Source organism: Canis lupus, chromosome 20, assembly GCF_048164855.1.
Source record: "Canis lupus baileyi chromosome 20, mCanLup2.hap1, whole genome shotgun sequence".
NCBI classification, from domain to species: Eukaryota; Metazoa; Chordata; class Mammalia; order Carnivora; family Canidae; genus Canis; species Canis lupus.
Window position 1 is genome coordinate 7,871,959 of NC_132857.1, and position 18,097 is coordinate 7,890,055.

Genomic DNA, 18,097 nt, shown 5'->3' on the forward strand with positions numbered 1-18,097 from the left:
CCACTTAATTGTTCACTTTAAAATATTTAATTTTATGTCATATAAATTTCACCCTGTTAAACTATTTAAAAGATGCAAACAACTGATAAAATATTAGAGGTGCTTGGGTAGCTCATTCAGTTAATCAACTGATTCTTGTTTTGGGCTCAGGTCATGATCTCAGGGTTGTAAGACTGAGCCTCACATCAGGCTCTGCCCTGGGAATGGAGGTTGCTTAAGATTCTCTCTCTCTCTTCCTCTCCCTCTGCCCCTCCTCCTTCTCTTTTTCTCTCTTAAGAAAAATAAAGAAAAGAAAAATGAAAGAAGGAAAGAGAAAGAAACTGTATAAATGTTTTATAGGATTTTCTACCAAAATTGCAAAGAAATAGGTAAGTCCAAGTTTATATAAGCTATTGTAAAGAATATTTCTTTTTTCAAACAAATATTAATTAATTAATTAATTAATTAATTAAGAATGTTAAGAATGGGGGGAGGAGCATAGGGAGAGGGAAAGAGAGAATCTCCAGCAGACTTTTTGCTAAGCATGGAGTCCAGCACTGAACTCGATCTCACAGACTTGAGATCATGATCTGAGCCCAAATCAAGTCAGACACTTAACCAACTGAGCCACCCAGTCACCCCTCATTTATTTTTTTATAAGGCTACTATATCTAGAAAATAAGTGAAAGAGAAGAGAATAAAAGGGGCGAAAGAAGTTTAGGAAGTTACTGGAAGAATATAAGTTTTTATAAGACCTGTGTAGCAAGAAGGAGAGATGCCATTGGATTTGATATATTTTGTACATATAATCAACAGGGATTGCTGTTTGATTGCATGAAGCAGATGAAGAAAATAGGTTTTAAGGTTATCTTTTAGTTTTTGGTTTATATGAACCTTTGGGTGAGACTGATGGATTACAGAGAAAACCTCTGGAATTAATATATTTCTCTGTTTTTTGTTTTGTTTTGTTTGTTTCTCACTATATTTGATCAGGTCTTTATTTAAAATTAGCTGTCCAAAATGATTGAGTTTTATGGAATAAACAAATATAAGTTTTTAGGCAGCGGGCTTCTTCTCTTCTGTGGTAGGTTTCTTTTCTGCAGGTTTCTTGTCAGCTGCTGGTTTCTTGGAGGCTGCAGCCTTTTTTCCTACCAAAGGTTTCTTAGGCTTTTTCACACCAACAGCCTTCTTTCCTTTCTTCCCTACCATGGGCTTCTTGCCTGGAACCCCCTTCTCATCTGATTTGGCTTCTAAGGCCACTGCTGCCTTATCCATCCGGAGTTTGTGATTCTTGGCCTGGCAAAGAATGGTGTTCCCGCGCATGGTCTTTGCATATGGGTTTAGCTTCAACATGATTCTTAGGTTCTTCAGTGGATTCTTCTTCAGGACTCTACCATGAATCTTCTTGCATGGTGCTCGGAGGGCTCTTTGGAACTCTGGGTTTTTCAAGATTCTGCTGAGGTCTATATTAAGCATCTTATGCATGGGAAGGTTGTAGTTACTCTTGAGGGAGGCAGCCTTAGGCCCAGTGCCATACAGATCATCTAACTTGCAGAAAGCACTTTCAGTCCAAATGCAGAACCCACATGCCCACCAGGAGCAAGTTTCAGAATGTTCAGTTTGCTTACATTAAGTAAAGTAATTCCAGGGGTGTTTCTGAAGGCCTTGATAATACCGTTGTCTTCACTGTAGATGATTCAGGGTACCCTGCGCTGGATACAACAATGGTTTCTCATTTTGCCTTTGCCAGCTCTCATTCGCTGAGAGGCATAGACCTTTTTGATATCATTCCAGGCTTTTAAGTTTCTTAAGAAGCAAAACCGCCTCCTTGGTCTTCTAGTAGCCTTCAACTTTATCTTCAACCACCAAAGGAAGTTTGGGTGCTTCCTCAATAAGATGACCTTTAGACATGACCAGTGCTGGTGAGGCTGAGGCAGCCAGGGTAGAGCAGATGGCATATTGCTTTTGTGTTGTGTTCACTCTGTGGTGCCAAAGGCGTTAGGTTTTGGTTGGTGCAAACATGTGACCTCCATGACACATATTTCCAAGAGCACCCTGGCCAGAACAGTGAGGCCCCCGCCTCAAACTCTGGGAATTGGAGCCACAGCTCTGATGTTACCCCAAGACTCAGCACTGCTTTGATGACCTGCTGATTCACTGACAGCATATGGCTGTCTGTTGTTTTTGCACAAGATGGTGTGAACAAAGTTCATGATATTGGGTCGAATGGGAGCCTTAAACACAGCAGGCAAGGTAACATTTTTGCCAGATGATTCCCCCTTTTTGGAGTACACAGGTATCAACGGGCGAGCACACGCCATCGCGGGGAGAGGAGAGGGCCTCACCTTCTCTCTGTTTTTTAATGAAATCTTTATTTTTACTTTTTATTAGGTTTTTAATTTTAATTCCAGTATAATTAACATAAAGTCTTACATTAGCTTCAGGTGTACAATATGGTGATTTAATAATTCTATACACTATTATTCAATGCTCATCATGGTAAGTGTCCTTTTAATCCCCTTATTTTACCCCCACCTCCCCTCTGATACGTTTTATTTTAAATAAATGCCTTCAGTTAGAGTTATTGTTTATTTTTCTTTTGCAACAAGAACCTTTTTTACTTGAAGTATACTTCAGAATACATGGTTCTAAAAGTTATATAAAATACTTTCCATCCAAGAAAAATAGAATACTCAATTTTCTTCAAGTACACACAAAAGAATCCCTAGTTAAATCACATAAGTAATATTACAAATTTAGAAAGATAAATCACACCAAGTATATTTTCCATCCATAATTGTACAAAACTAAACATCAGTAATAAAACAAAGCTGGGAAATCTACAATGTAAATATTAAATATTTAATTTGTAATTATTAACACACTGCTGCACAATGGGCCAAATAAGAAATGAAATGGTAGCTTAATATATCTGCCTAAACAAAAGAAAAAGAAAACATTGTATTTCAAAACCTATGGGATGCAGCAAAAGCAGACATCAGAGTGAAGTTTGTGCTATAAATGTAAGAAACAAGTTCAAATAAACAATTTACCTTTATACCACAAGGAACTAGAAAAAGAAGAAACTTAGCTGAAATTTAGTAGAGGAAGTAAATAACAAAGAAAAATCATAAATAAATAAAATAGAATGGACAATAACATATCATTGAAAGTAATGACCAGGTTTTCCAAAAAATAAACAAAATTGTCAATGCTTTAACTATAATATGAAAAAAAGAAAAGCCTCAAACACCAAAATGAGAAACAGAAGAGAAAATAATATAACAGATAACACCAAAATACATAGTGTGATAGCAAATTGCTATAAACACTTATAAACTACAAATCAGATAACTCGGGAAAAAAAAAAAAACTATTTCCTAAAAATGCACAAGTTATCATGATTGAATCATGAATCTTGCACACAAGGAATAAGAAATCTTTTTAGATCAATAACTATAATGAAAGTTAAATTAGGAACCAAAAATCTTCTAACACGAAAAGCCCAGGATTACATGGTGTCATTGGTGAATTCTACCAAACGTGAAAAATAAATAATGACTTAAAATCTTACAAATAATGGAATTGAGGGAACACTTTCAAACTCATTCCATGAGGACAGTCCTACCCTCATTCTAAAACAAGATAAAAACATACAAGAACAAAAAAAAAAAAACATACAAGAACAAAAAATTCTAGTATGTCCAATATACTAGTATTATATTTCTACTCCAGCTTTCTTTTGACTTCCATTTGCATGATAAATGTTTCTCCACCCCCTCACTTTCAATTTGCAGGTGTCCTAAAATCTAAAATGTGTCTCTTGTAGGTAGCATATAGATGGTTCTTATTTTTTCATCCATTCTAACACCCTATATCTTTTGATTGGAGTGTTTAGTCCATTTAATTTCAAAGTAATTATTGATAGATAGGTTTATTGCAATGTAATTATTTTTTTGTCCTTGTTTCTGAAGATTTTCTTTGATCCTTTGTGTTAGTCACTTTTGGTCTCTTCTTTGCACTCAGAGTTTTTAATATTTCTTCCAGGATGCTTAGTGGTCACGGACTCCTATAGTTTTTATTTGTCTGAGAAACTCTTTATCTCTCTTCTTTTCTGAATGATAGCCTGGCTAAAAAGAATATTCTTGACTGCAGATTTTTCCCATTCAGCACGTTGAACATATCATGCTACTCTCTCCAGCTTTCCAAGTTTCTGTTGAGAAATCTCCAGCTAGTCTTATGGGTATTCCCTTGTAAGTTAAGGACTTCTTTTGTCTTGCTGCTCTTAAGATTTTTAATATGGCTTTTTAATATGTCTTAGTGTTGGCCTGCTTTTGTTGATTTTGTTGGGAGTTGTCTTTGCCTCCTGGATCTGAATGTTTGTTTCCTTCCCCAGATTAGGGAAAATTTCTGGTATAATTTCTTGAAATAAATGTTCTGCTCTCTTTTCTCTCTCTTCTTCTGGGACTCTTATAATTTGAATGTTATTAGGTTTGAAGGAGTTACTACTTTCCCCAAATCTATTCTTCTGTTTTCTTGTTCTTATTCTTGTTGTTGTTGTTCTTCTTCTTCTTCTTTTTGTTCAGGTTCATTATTTTTTATTTTGTCTTTTAGGTCATTAATTCATTCTTCTGCTTCTTCCAGTGGGCTGTTCGACACATCAAGCCTGTTTCCAATCTCATTTGTCCCACTCTTCATCTCTGATTAATTCTTCTTTAATTCTTTCATCTCTATGATAAGGGTCTCATTGATATCTATTTTTTTCCTCAATACCAGTGTGTATCCCCTTATGATTGTTATTTTAACTTATACATCCACATGTTACTTATATTCTCTCTCTCTCTCTCTTAATATTCTGTCTCACTTAGATTTCTGGCCATGTCCTTATCTTGTTCTTTCATTTGGGAGAAATTCCTCTGTCTTATCATTTTGTTTAAGTCTCTGCCTTCTCTGTGTTAGAAAAACCAGCTATGTCTTCTGCTCCTCAAAATAATGGCCTTATGTAGAAGAGGGTACATGCTGCCTTGGCTCTGATTCTTCAGGAAGTATCTCTGCATCATCTCTCCTGTTGTACTTTGGCTGTATTATCCTTTAGGCCAGTTGTCTACAGAGATTTTCTATGGGCAGTGTTTGGTCTCTGGCCTGAGTGTAGTGAGTTTTGATCATATGTCCTCTGTTCTGCTTTTGTTTTGTTGTTGTTTTCTTTTATAAGATTTTATTCATTTATTCATGAGAGACACAGAGAGAGGAAGAAGCAGGCTCCATGCAGGAAGCCCGACGTGGGATCCTGGGTCTCCAGGATCAGGCCCTGGTCCAAAAGCAGGTGCCAAAACACTGAGCTACCCAGGGATCACCTCTGGTCTGCTTTTGAAATGAAACCTGGCACCAACTCCACTAGAACTGAGGCCCTACAAAACTCTGGTCAGGAGACGTGCTGTGGTGTTTGTGCTGGTTTTCAGGGGCAGGGGCTGTGCCCCTGGAACTGAGGCAAACTTGACTAAGAAGAGCAGTCTTATCAGAGTGGGGGGGGGGTAGGAGTTGGTGTGAGCAAGTTAGTCAGCCGGTGTCCACACTTAGCTCCTTCCCTCAGTTGGCTCTGTGCTTATGCTGAGGGACAGGGGAGGGAAATGTCACGAGCCAGCTCCTTATTTCTTAAGGTGTGTTCTTAAGGTGTGTGTGTTATTTCTTAAGGTGTGTTCTTAAGGTGTGTTCTAAGAGGTGTCTTCATGAAAGCTGCCTCTCAGGGATATATATATATATATATATATATATATATATATATATATTCCTAGAAGAGTGGATAATATCTGCACTATGTACCCCAGGCATTCTTCAGATCACTGCTTCCATGTTGTCTGCCCCAGGTTGTTTGCCTGTCTTCTCTCCAAGAGCAGTGCAATGCCCTCTGAGCTCTACCCCAGCCAAGCCTCCCCACCTTTAAAACTCAGATGTTAAAACCCACTGGTTGCAGGAACTCATGAAATTTAGCCCCTCTCATTTTCCAAGCCAATGGTTTTGGGGAAACTCTTTTTGAGTGTTCCCTTTTGTGCTCTTTCCTCTTGTAACTCTTTCTCTGCAAGCTTGGTTCCCTCCCCACAGCAGCACCTGAAATCCATTTCTCCTTTAAACTATGTCTCTGCACTCCCTACCTTCTTTGATGTGGCCTCTTCTCTCCTTTTAGTTGTGAAGTTAATTCTTTCAGTCTTCAGGCCAAGTTCTGGGTATTTAGGATGATTTGGTAGTTATCCAGTTCTTTCCTGGGACAAGAGGAGCCTAGGGTCCTCATACTCCACCGCTATCTTTGACCCCTCAAGATTAGAGCAAAAATAATATATATATATATATATATATATATATATATGAAATATATATATATGAAATATATATGAAAAAATATATATACACACACATATATGAAAAGTTGAGATTTTGTGCCAATAAATTTTAAAACATTGTAGCAAGAGCACTCAAGCTATTATTTCTACGCTTCATGCTCTGGTCAGCCTTTATTTCTTACATGTAATTTACAAATGATGTTGCTTTTTTTTTTTTTTTTTTTCCACAGACACCACTTACTAGTAGCCTGTCTATATCCTGCATGCTAAAGTCCTCATCATGAACCATGGCACAACTGCTGTTTTATTAAATTCCTGGATTTAATAGTAGTATCTAATACTACCTCTGCCATAATCAAAGTTAGTTAACTTTACTGACTCATGCCTCAGTGCAATTAATTTTGTCATCCAATGTTTTTCGTGCTGTCCTTTCCATGCTGTCCTTAAAAGGTAAGTGCTGGATAATTCTGCGAAGAGTTGGGGAAAGAGGATATATTGCTGGTAGTTATTCATATTTGACTACATGTTAAAATAAGAACTTGGAAAGAATCTGAATACATAAAACGTTGATCTCCCAAACTCATCCCAGATTATTACTATTAAATTAAAACATTGTAAAAAATAGCAAAAGCAAGTCCATACAGATTGATATAACAAAAGGTATAAGCAAGGACTATTCTAGGCAAAACAGAACATTTAGTCACCTAGTTCTAGAGAGCCTGACCAATGTTGCAGGCCTGAGACAGCTAATATATCTTCACGTAAATAGTGACATATCGGGAGAAGGTGAAACACCAGGATGAAATGACAGAAAATACATTCCTTCCTATGTGCAAATAGGTTCCAGGGGAATAACAGATCAAGATAATGTGCTGAGATATTGATTTGTTTCTTCTCTTCAAGATTCTTTTTCTTTTTTCAAGTTAGCATGACTTGATAACTTTTCCTAAGTAACTTTGGCATATCTAAGACGAGCAGCTGCCTGACGATAATCATCTTGGGGGCATTTTTGAAAGTTGATGCTCTTTATATCAATTGTATCAGATGCTGGAAAGATGGGCATGGTATTGAGAAATAAATATGAAGAGAGGATTACTCTATTACTGGAAAGAGGATAGAGAATGCAGATCTGCTAGGCAAATATTTCTTAGGCCACAGAAAGAAATAATTGTACAATTAAAGCATGACAAAGCACATTATCTCAAAATAGAAAAGAACCTTGTTCATCAGAACACATCATTAAAAAAAAACTTACTAGGCATATCACAATCTAGGGAAAATATCTGCAAAACATAAATTTGGCAAATTATTTATACCCAGAATACATAAAAAAATTCTATAACTCAATAATAAATGAAAATATTTCAATTATTTTAAAAAGTGAGAAAAGATTTAACTAGATATTTCTGCAGGGAAATATTTGACTAGATATGTGTTGCTAATAATGTCATCAAAAGATGCTCTACATAGTGGTCATCAGGGAATTATAAGTTTCACATTGAGATACTGCTATGCACTCAGTACAATCATCATTCTTTTTTAAGTCTGACAATCTAAATATTAGTAAGAATGTGACATACCTGGGGCATTCATATATTGCTAGTGGGTTATAAAATAGTACAAGCATTTTGAAAAGAAAAGAAAAATTGGTATTTTTAATAAAATAGTTGAAGAGATAGTTGAAGACTGCCCTTTGACCCAGAAATTTCACTTCTAGATATTTTTTCAAGGGAAATAAAAATATATGTTCACAAAAACACTTTTTCAGGAATGTTCATAGGAACTTTATTCATATTTCACTTGTGCATTTGAAATTTCCATAATAAAATCATTTTTTAAAAAGAAAGAACATGAAACACTTATTTCACATCTTTAATTTTGTGTGTAAATTCTCACCAGAAATATATCTTTACAAATTAAAGGTTAGCTTGAGTGTGGTGCATGCATTAGCCCTATATGGATTAAACAGAATTGCATAAAATTGCTAGATGTCTGGATTATTAATTTTTTCAATGGTAATTAAAATATACAGTCCTAGAAAAGTTATCCTGATCAAATTTATAGACAATAATTAGTAATAGCCAATACTGCAAAATATTGTCTAAAATGAAATGTTCTCTGAGGTAAAAATCAACATTTCATTAGATGATTAATCCATCTGTCTATATTTTTAAGGAAAGATACTTATTTACTTTGGTATATGTTAAAAATTAAATAATTTCTGTTATAAATCAGAATCTCAATGAACATAAAAATATATATACATATATGTTATTTTTAAAAAATATTTTATTTTTTCATGAGAGAGAGAGAGAAAGAGAAGCAGAGACACAGGCAGAGGGAGAAGCAGGCTCCCTGCAGGGAGCTCAATGCGGGACTCCATCCAGGGGCCCCGGGATCATGCCCTGAGCCAAAGGCAGATGCTCAACCACTGAGCCCCCAGACATCCCTATGTGTTACATTATATGTGTAATATATATACATATATATATGTATATATATTACATATCACTTAGTTAGAAACCAGTTCCTAAATGCCTCCTTGGGGGAGGGGGATTTATCATTTGCCTTCTGACAATTAAGTACAAAACCAAAGTTGTTGTAGAGCTTAGGACAAGTGACAAATATACAAAATTGTGCTTTTTGTGTCTAATAATATATTTCCTCTTACTTTATTATAGAATATAGAAAATGTTCTATCTCATCTATTTTTCCTGTGTTTTCCTTTTTCTTCAATTTTCTTTAGATATATCTGAGTTAATACTTTTTGTATTTCTTGAACTTTTGTTATCAAGAAAACTATTTTAAAAATAATAAATTCTAGATCACTCTCATTAAATATCCTTGGAAAGAATCACCTTAAGATGTATCATCGTGAGAATATTATTACCCTGGTCTATAAGCATTCCTGCTCAAGAATGAAGTTTTGAAAGACTCACTAATTTCAATTATATTAATTCAATAAGAATTTAGCAGGGTTCGCTGTTCATTCTCTGCACCTGTGCATTTTGGTCAGAAATTAGAATGTATTCATGCTCCTTATTTCTTTTACTGTGTAAAATTTTGAAAAGGCAAAATATTTAGTAAGCTCATCTTCACATACATGATAAAATATATATTTCTTGTGATTAACTGATAAAACTGTCAGTAATTGTGTATGTGCTATAGATAGAACTATAGATATTACATGGCACTCAGGTTTATGACTACAGATATTTAATTTATCAGTTATAATTTTAAGTATGATGACAATGTAAACTAGATTTGTTTAAATGATTGTTTCATCATGGTTGTCACAGAGAAAGTTACAGACTTTCGTTATGGATGCCACTAAAAACATGGCTCTTCCAAATATCATTGGAGAAATCTCCAAAGGTAGTTCTGATATAAAAGATCCCATTGGAAAAAAAAAAAAAAAAAAGATCCCATTGATATAGGAATGAGTTAGGGGCAGACAGGGCTAGGCAGAGAAAGATAAGGGAAAGGCCCAGAGTCAGGCTTCCAGGAATCCGTGGACTCTCATTAACCCTAAGGACACCAAAAGTCCCCAGAGTCAGGCTCCTACTCATCCCTGGAAACAGAGATAAGACAGTAAAACAGAAAAAAATAAACCTGGCTCCCTAGCTCCAAAATGTTAGGGTGTATTCCCCTTTAATCGCAGAAATCCCAGATGTAGAGAAATTTTATGGAGGAGAGATTAACCAGAGAGAAGGGAAAACCTTGTTTAGGCTCATGATAAAAAAATAAATAATAAATAAAAATAAATAAAAAAATCTTGTTTGTTACAAGTCCACCATGTTTGTTCTAACTATCCACCTGATAATTGACAAGAAATGCACCCAGTTCCCTGGTCAGTTTCCTATAAAATACAGACTGTAAAAGCGCTCAGTGGCAACCCCGTCGGGACCCCTCTCACTTTTAAGAGCTTTCGTTGTTCCTCTGCTTAATAAACTTCTCTTGTTTGCTCACTGCCTGTTGTCCATGAGATTCATTCTTCGATTCTGTGAGACAAGAACCAAGCTCTCCCATATCACTATCATATTTTGTATCAATGTGTTAGAACATTTTTAAGTCCCTATTTAAACCTGGATTTTCAAACTGATACAAATAATTAAAGTAAAGGTGAAAGTAATAAATCTAGGGTGGTTAATAGTTCTGATGATCCAAGATTTTGACAGGCAGTCCTAGTCATTTTAGACTTGGTAGATGGACCTTGACATACTACCAAAAGAATGAAAGCTTCCTAATAAAAGAATATATGCTTACATCAAACTTTTCATTATTTTATAAATTATAAAACTAAAAAGAGTTCTGTGCCATTTCCCATGTGTCCACTTACCTATAAAATTTAGATGATATTTACAGTTCTCTGTCTTTATGATTTTCATCAACTGAGGATATTATTTGGCTAACAAAGAACAGAAAAGACTGAGTAGGCTAGTAGTGCCCTTTATAGCTAAAGCACATAGCTTAAAAGTAATCCTAAATGGAAGAGCAGAAAATATTTGAATACAAAAAAGACCATAAATATGAATGCCACTCGCAGATATACCCAGTATGCAAGTATTTTTAGATACTAGAATATGAATCTCTGTTCAACGTAGTTTTTAAAGATTGGCTTCCCCCTACCGTAATAAAGGCAAGGGAACCAATGAGAGGTCAATTAAAGTTGAACAACTAAGCCCCATCCCAGCATTTTTAAGGAATCAGGGTTGTAGTTTACTACGTATTAAAAGCAGTTCATTAAACAATTTAGAGTAATGGCTTGGAGTTCTGTTGGTAGCTATTAGTATTACTGACTGTGAAGCAGATGCTTGATTTAATTGGCAAACACTTGTTCTTTTCATTTACAAGCAAAATTAGCACCTACACTCTTGCCAATAAATCAGACATTGTACCTGTTCTGAAATGAGAACTGCTAACTACTGATTGTAATTAGAGCAGATGCCCTACCACACTAGCCTAGGGCCTCTTGTTCTGCTGCTTATCCTCACCCTAGAAAATACAAGAAACTGATACATATTTGATGTAGCAAGTTCCTATGTGAATGTCACACATTTTTTTAAGTAAAGATCTGATGGAATAGTGCACCAAATAATCCCTTAGTTGTTGCGTATGTTGAATGGTGTTCCACCATGTGTGAAACCGTAGAGACGTAATAATATACTTTGGTGGAATTTGCTACCAAATCAGTTTTTCAAATGTGTAAGGCATAGTTTTATTCATATGTCTCCCTTAAGATGTTTTAAGAATACAACTTTTGTTAATAGTGTATTTATACATAAAACATAAATTTTATATATTTTTTAAAAAAATTTAAATATATTTTATAGTGTATTTATATATAAAATATATAAATTTTATATATTTTTTAAAATGTACATATTTTAATATATATATTTTAAAAAACAAGATTAAAAATAGTTGTGTTTTGTTTAGGCATAAATTAATAGATTTTAGTTTTTGAGATTTCCTACTATCAGTGTTCCTAACATTTGCCCCATGCTCTACCCCATCCACATCCCCTCCCCATGCACCTTTGGCAGAAAAATTTGACCTGAGGTATCCCTAGGAAGACAGGACCACATTCAGAACAAATTTTCTGAATAATGAGTTAGCAGACTATTCTATGTAGAATCTACTAGCTAAGCTGGCTCCATATGACTTAGATTCATTATCTATCTATCATCTATCTATCTATCTATCTATCTATCTATCTATCTATCTATCTATCATCTATCTATCTATCTATCATCATCTGTCTATCATCTATTGCAACCCCTGGAATGATTCTTCAAAGACATCCTAAAAATGAAGATGACAAAAGATTTTGATGAGAATGTATGAACCCAGACTCTGTAATAACTGCAAAAAGACCATAATTCAAATAGTCAACTGTCTAAATTACTTTTAAAGTTTAAATATAAATAATTACAATGAATTTCTACTATGTATGTTTAATGATCAATTTTCAGTTTTTCCTCATCAAGCACAGCCTAGACTGAGCACCTGGAGTTTGACATCTGTTCAGACCATGAAGTGGGACAGGGAGGGCACTGAGTCAATTTAAGCACACGTTGAGCTGTGGTTGGGTTTTGTTACTGAGATCACCGACAGTACTCTTATAATATTTCTGTTGTAGGATCCTGGGCTTAGGACAGTTCCCTATCCTCAAAGGCATTATTGTTTGGTTTGTTTCTCCTCTTGTCCTAGGAGATAAGTCTCCAGACTGCCTTGAGGTGGTGTGCCTTTCCTGAGGCTGTAGGCAACACCCCTGCATACTTGCACCATTGAAGCAGGGTGTCTGATCATCTGCTCTCCCCCTTCACTTTCTTGTGAATACCGTGGAGGCATATGAAAAAGAATCTACAAATAGTTCTTTCGTGTGATGCTCTCAATGGTGCCAAATGTCCCAAATGTCCCAAATGTAGCCTTTGGCATTTTGTTTAAATTTCAGCTGATTTCTTCTTGGTTATCTATACAGTAGGTTTTTGTTTTTATTAAAAATTTTATTTATTTATTCATGAGAGACACACAGAGAGAGAGAGAGAGAGAGGGAGGTAGAGACACAGGCAGAGGGAGACGCAAGCTCCATGCAGGGAGCCTGATGTGGGCACTCCATCCCAGGGCCCTAGGATCACAGCCTAAGCAGAAGGCAGATGCTCAACCACTAAGCCACCCAGGTGTCCCTTCTATATAGTAGTTTACACCACTTTCTACCATGCTCTATATAGGTAAAGAAGTCTATACTTGAAAGGTTCTGTTTCTTCCTGGAATTCAAGCAAACTGAGGCTTTTTGATTATTTCAATAAAAATAGTAAGTTTATATGTTATCCTGCTCTCTTCTATGTTGTTTTACTTTTAAAGATTTTATTTATTTATTCATGAGAGACACACACACAGAGAGAGAGAGAGGCAGACTCAGGCAGAGGGAGAAGCAGGATCCATGCAGGGAGCCCGATATGGGACTTGATCCCCGATCTCCAGGATCAGGCCCTGGGCTGAAGGCGGCGCTAAACCGCTGAGCCACCTGGGCTGCCCATCTCTTTTGTTTGAAAGTTGGGAATGATACTCTTTCCAATTTCCTATGTCCTAGCCTATGTATTTTGACCATTTGATTCCAACCTCTCTCCTCACACATACACCTTGAAAGGATTTTGAACTAAATTAGAATTTCATCTGTGATTCCTATTAAAGTGACCCTTGGTTTGTTTATTAATCAATACAGTACTCAATAACCCCATAGTGATTTTAATACTTATAACAATTTAAACCCCAGCTTTATATATAACAGAGAATTTTAAAAATATATATGAAGAATGATGTGATTTTATTAACTTTACTATATATGTTGTTTTGCCTGGGAGCTAACACAAATCAGAAGAATCCCAAATGCCAGGTTCCATCCACCTGAGGAAAGAAAATAATCCTTACTGTTAACATTGTAATTTTTACTTCATAATATTTTCACACAAGTTTGTCATTTGAAATGGAAAGGCTTAGCTGAAACATTAGATTTCTGATTTTACAAAGTGACCAAGTTTTTACCGAAAGCAATATTTTGCACCTTTGATGTAAAGAATTCACACTTCTGGCATAATATTTTGATTAAGACTATTCCTCTTATCAACCATTTATCCATTGAATCAATTCAAGACTATTATAAGGCCCTCTATTACCTAATCATTCATATTCCTTACAATTCCTCTCCCTATGTTGAGAATTTCTCTCAAAATATTTTTTTCTTCAGATATCCAAATACACTTTTATCATTTCTATTTTGTACATGTTGCAGGTTATACATTCTCTTCTTCAACCATCAGTATTCTTTTCTTCTTTATTGTTTCTATATTTTTTTCTCAGGATTTATCTGAACTATTTATTTCATGAATTTTTCCCTGATTATTATATTCCATATTCTTCTCTAGTTCCTTAGTTAGCGTAACACCATTGTTCTGTAGTTCATAGTTTCTAATGAATGATCCCCTTTGGCATATGGTTCTCCAATTGTTGAGGGGCTAGTCTTGTCTCCTCGCACGGAATGTCAGGCTCCTGGAGATTAAATAATATATACATTTTCACTAAATTGCATAATTCCCTAACATAGCTAGTACAGTATTCAGTACCATTTATTAGCCGACAAATAATTGACAATCATTGGTTAATTATGTGGTAAAATGTTTATTAATTAATAAATATTTTAATTGTGCCATGAAAAAATCCATTCCTCCTTACATAATAAATTCAGTCACTGTAAATATTGAAGCCAATTCAGCAAAAATAAATCTAATTTGGAATAGCGTACTTATAAATAAGACTCGTATCATATTCTGAACCATTATGTGTTTATAATTTTCAGTCACCGATTCAGCAACATCCATATAACCATCATTATCATTTGTGAATAGGAAGAAAAGCTCATGACTATTCTGTCTCTAGCTATTTCTGTTCTTCAGCTCATTGAACTTTGTGCATTAGAACTAAAGTTCATATATCAAATGGTCTAGAGGCCAATGGAAGATTGTAACAAGGCATTAAAATAATGTAAGCAAACTCAGTTTCTTTTGAAGAGTTGGTTGTTTTTTAAATTGATTACAGATACTCCATTTAAGACATACTTTGATATTTGCTTGAATGTAAAATACTTGAATACAGAAGCAGAAATTATTTTACTGATTTTTTAACAAATTTTATTTAATATGTTACTAAACCCATTTCTATGTATTTGAATATTTACATTATTAATTTCATTTACTCATTCTTTTATTTTTTTAAGATTTAATTTATTTATTCATGAGAGGCAGAGACATAAGCAGAGGGAGATGCAGGCCAGGTTCCCTGTGGGGAACCCAATGTAGGACTTGTTCCAAGGACCCCAGGATCATGACCTGAGCTGAAGGCAGACACTCAACAACTGAGCCATCCAGGTATCCCCTTACTCTTTTATTTTTATGATTTTTGTATTTTGTTTAGTTTTAGACTTCATAGAAGTTTTGAAAATAATAAAGTCCCCATATATCCCAAACCCAGTTTGCTTTATTTTAGCATCTTACATAAATATAAACCTGCTTTAAGAATTAAAAAAAAAAAAAAAGTCTGAGGTCTATTATATCACAAAACTAGATTCTAACATAAGTTTCTATGGAAGGAAATGGTTGAGGTTTTTAAGCTATGAATTTGTCTTTATATGAATATAGCACTTGCCTAATATGTATAAAACTGATACTGTAGGGATCCCTGGGTGGCGCAGCGGTTTGGCGCCTGCCTTTGGCCAGGGCGCGATCCTGGAGACCCGGAATCGAATCCCACGTCGGGCTCCCGGTGCATGGAGCCTGCTTCTCCCTCTGCCTGTGTCTCTGCCTCTCTGTCTCTCTCTGTGTAACTATCATGAATAAATAAATAAAATCTTAAAAAAAAAAAACTGATACTGTGGCAAATAAAGATCAGCTTAATGCATATTTAATAATAATAGTATTAAATACATTTATCCCAAAATGTCCAAATCATACAAGTAATTGTATGTTTGAGAAGTATCTTTGTTTTAACATTTTTTTCATGTTTTAAAATGTTGTCTTAGCATATATTTTATGATATTCATTTGTAATTATATTAAAATAATCTAAAATTAGAGGTTTCCTGACAGCAGGTGAGAGAAGTAGGGTCAAAGAGACACAATCTTGTGGCTTTTTGAAGATAGAAGAAGAGGGCCATGAGCCAAGGAATGCAGGAAAACTCTAGAGACTAGAAAATGCAAAGAAATGGACTATAGCCTCTTGAAAAAAAAAAAAATTCCAGCCCCAGTAACACTTTAATTTTAGCTCAGAGAGATGCATGTCAGACTTTTAACTTGCAAACAATAAGGTAATAAATTTGTCATTTTAAATTTCTCAGTAGTAATTTGTTATAGCAGCATTACAAAACTAATATACTTCCTCATTTAATAAGCTGCCTCTGATCATCCAAAGTTGAAGTGGACAAGAGAGTGAAATAAAGCACAAGAAAGATCCTACTTGATTGCTATTAGCAGCTGACTTGGCATGGGAAAGCTGTTGAGATTGATTTTGTGGATTCAGGAGGAAACAACCCCTCCATCCCTGGAGAACTCATTCACTGTTCTATTCATATGGAAGAACAGTTTTTACCCATGTGGTCATTATGAGTTTCTTTAGATAGGGTTCTTGTCTCACAGAGTCGAATAAGAAAGAATCTCGTGGACACAAAAGAATGAAGTGAAGTGAAATTTATTAAGTGAAAATGAGAACAGAAAGGAAAGAAAGAAAGCTCTCCAGAGTGAGAGGAGTCCCAAATGGGTTGCCACTGAAGGCTTTTATGGTCGGTGTTTTATAGAAAATTGATCAGGGAACCTGATAAATATCATGTCTATAACATTTAAGACAAACAAGATGGATTTGTAAATATCATGAAAATATCTGGTCTATATTTAGAACAAACAAGGTGGATTTGTTATGTTCCCTTCTCTCTGGTTAACATCTTGTCCACAACATTTTTTCATATCTAGGATTTCTGTAGGCCTGGTTTGGTAGCTGCCATCCTACCTCTCCCTATCTAGCCTCGCCTGTCCCTCACTCAATTTGATCCTCTCCTCAAGCATATTTCATACTCTATCATTTATGCTTTTTTTTGCCAACCCTGCAGAAAGGTCAATTTGGACTATGAAGAAAATTCTCATTTATTATTTTGAGATTTAAATATATTAGGAATGATTTGGGATACAAACTAATAGACTGTTTACCATTGTGGTTATTCAAAGCACTTAATTGTTTTATGTAATTAGAGATCAGACATAGGAAATGTCATTTTTGACACAGTGTCACAGCATTATTAAGAACCCAGCTTTCTTAATTATGGCATCCTACTGCATATTGCTTTTGTTTTATTTTTTAAATTGCCCATCACAAGGAAAAGTAACATATCTTCAGAAAATAAGCAGGAAGAAGAGGAGAAAATGCATGGAAACTGGAATATTTTTATGCATCTGCCTGTGTTACCAGGAAACTGAGTATACTCCAGTCATTTTTTTTTATTCCATGAGATTTCCTTTTGGGACTCACTAACAGTAACTACACTATATGACCACTTTAGCAGACAATGAATGGATAGTTTAAACTTTGACAGTGAGCTAAAGTTTATGCCTATAGAATGGTTAATTTAAGTGAATATGAAAGAATAAAAATATAAAAGAATAATTTTGGTGAACAATTATCTCTCATTAATAAATTATGTGAAAGCTATAAAACATAATGATTCAAAATATGTGATATATGGATTAGATAGGCCATAGACTCCATAAAGAGTAGTCCACAAATAAAAGTAGAAAAAAAATTACATGTCCCTATTTTTAAGATTCTATAAAAGGCTAAGACAAAAATTCATTATTCATGGATTTTTACATATTCAAAACACTGTCATTATTATTTTGTGATGAATAGACTAACAGTTATACCATCAAGGGCACATAGAAAATGCCTTTTCTCCAAATTAGCTTTTATCAAGTTGACTATAGCTCCAAGACATACATTAGTTTAGGAGGAGATGATTTATATAGATTCCAATAATAGTCTCACTGTCCTGGATACCAATCAATACGGACTTTTTCTTACATTATTCACTTGACTTTGTCATTATGCTGACATATAGGCAAAGATCACTGTACAAGTTTATGAAGAGATAGAGTTTTGGCATGTTAAAATAATGCTTTTAAAAAGAACTTTCAACTTTATTAAAATATATTTGAATGACCTGATAAAATCAACCAACAATGT

General features: G+C 34.8%; 1 pseudogene; it reads right to left on the reverse strand.

Annotated features, from left to right (window-relative positions):
• Nucleotides 1-969: 969 nt before the first annotated feature.
• Nucleotides 970-2,316, reverse strand: LOC140612033 (large ribosomal subunit protein uL4-like; annotated as a pseudogene).
• Between the last annotated feature and the right edge of the window lie 15,781 nt (nt 2,317-18,097).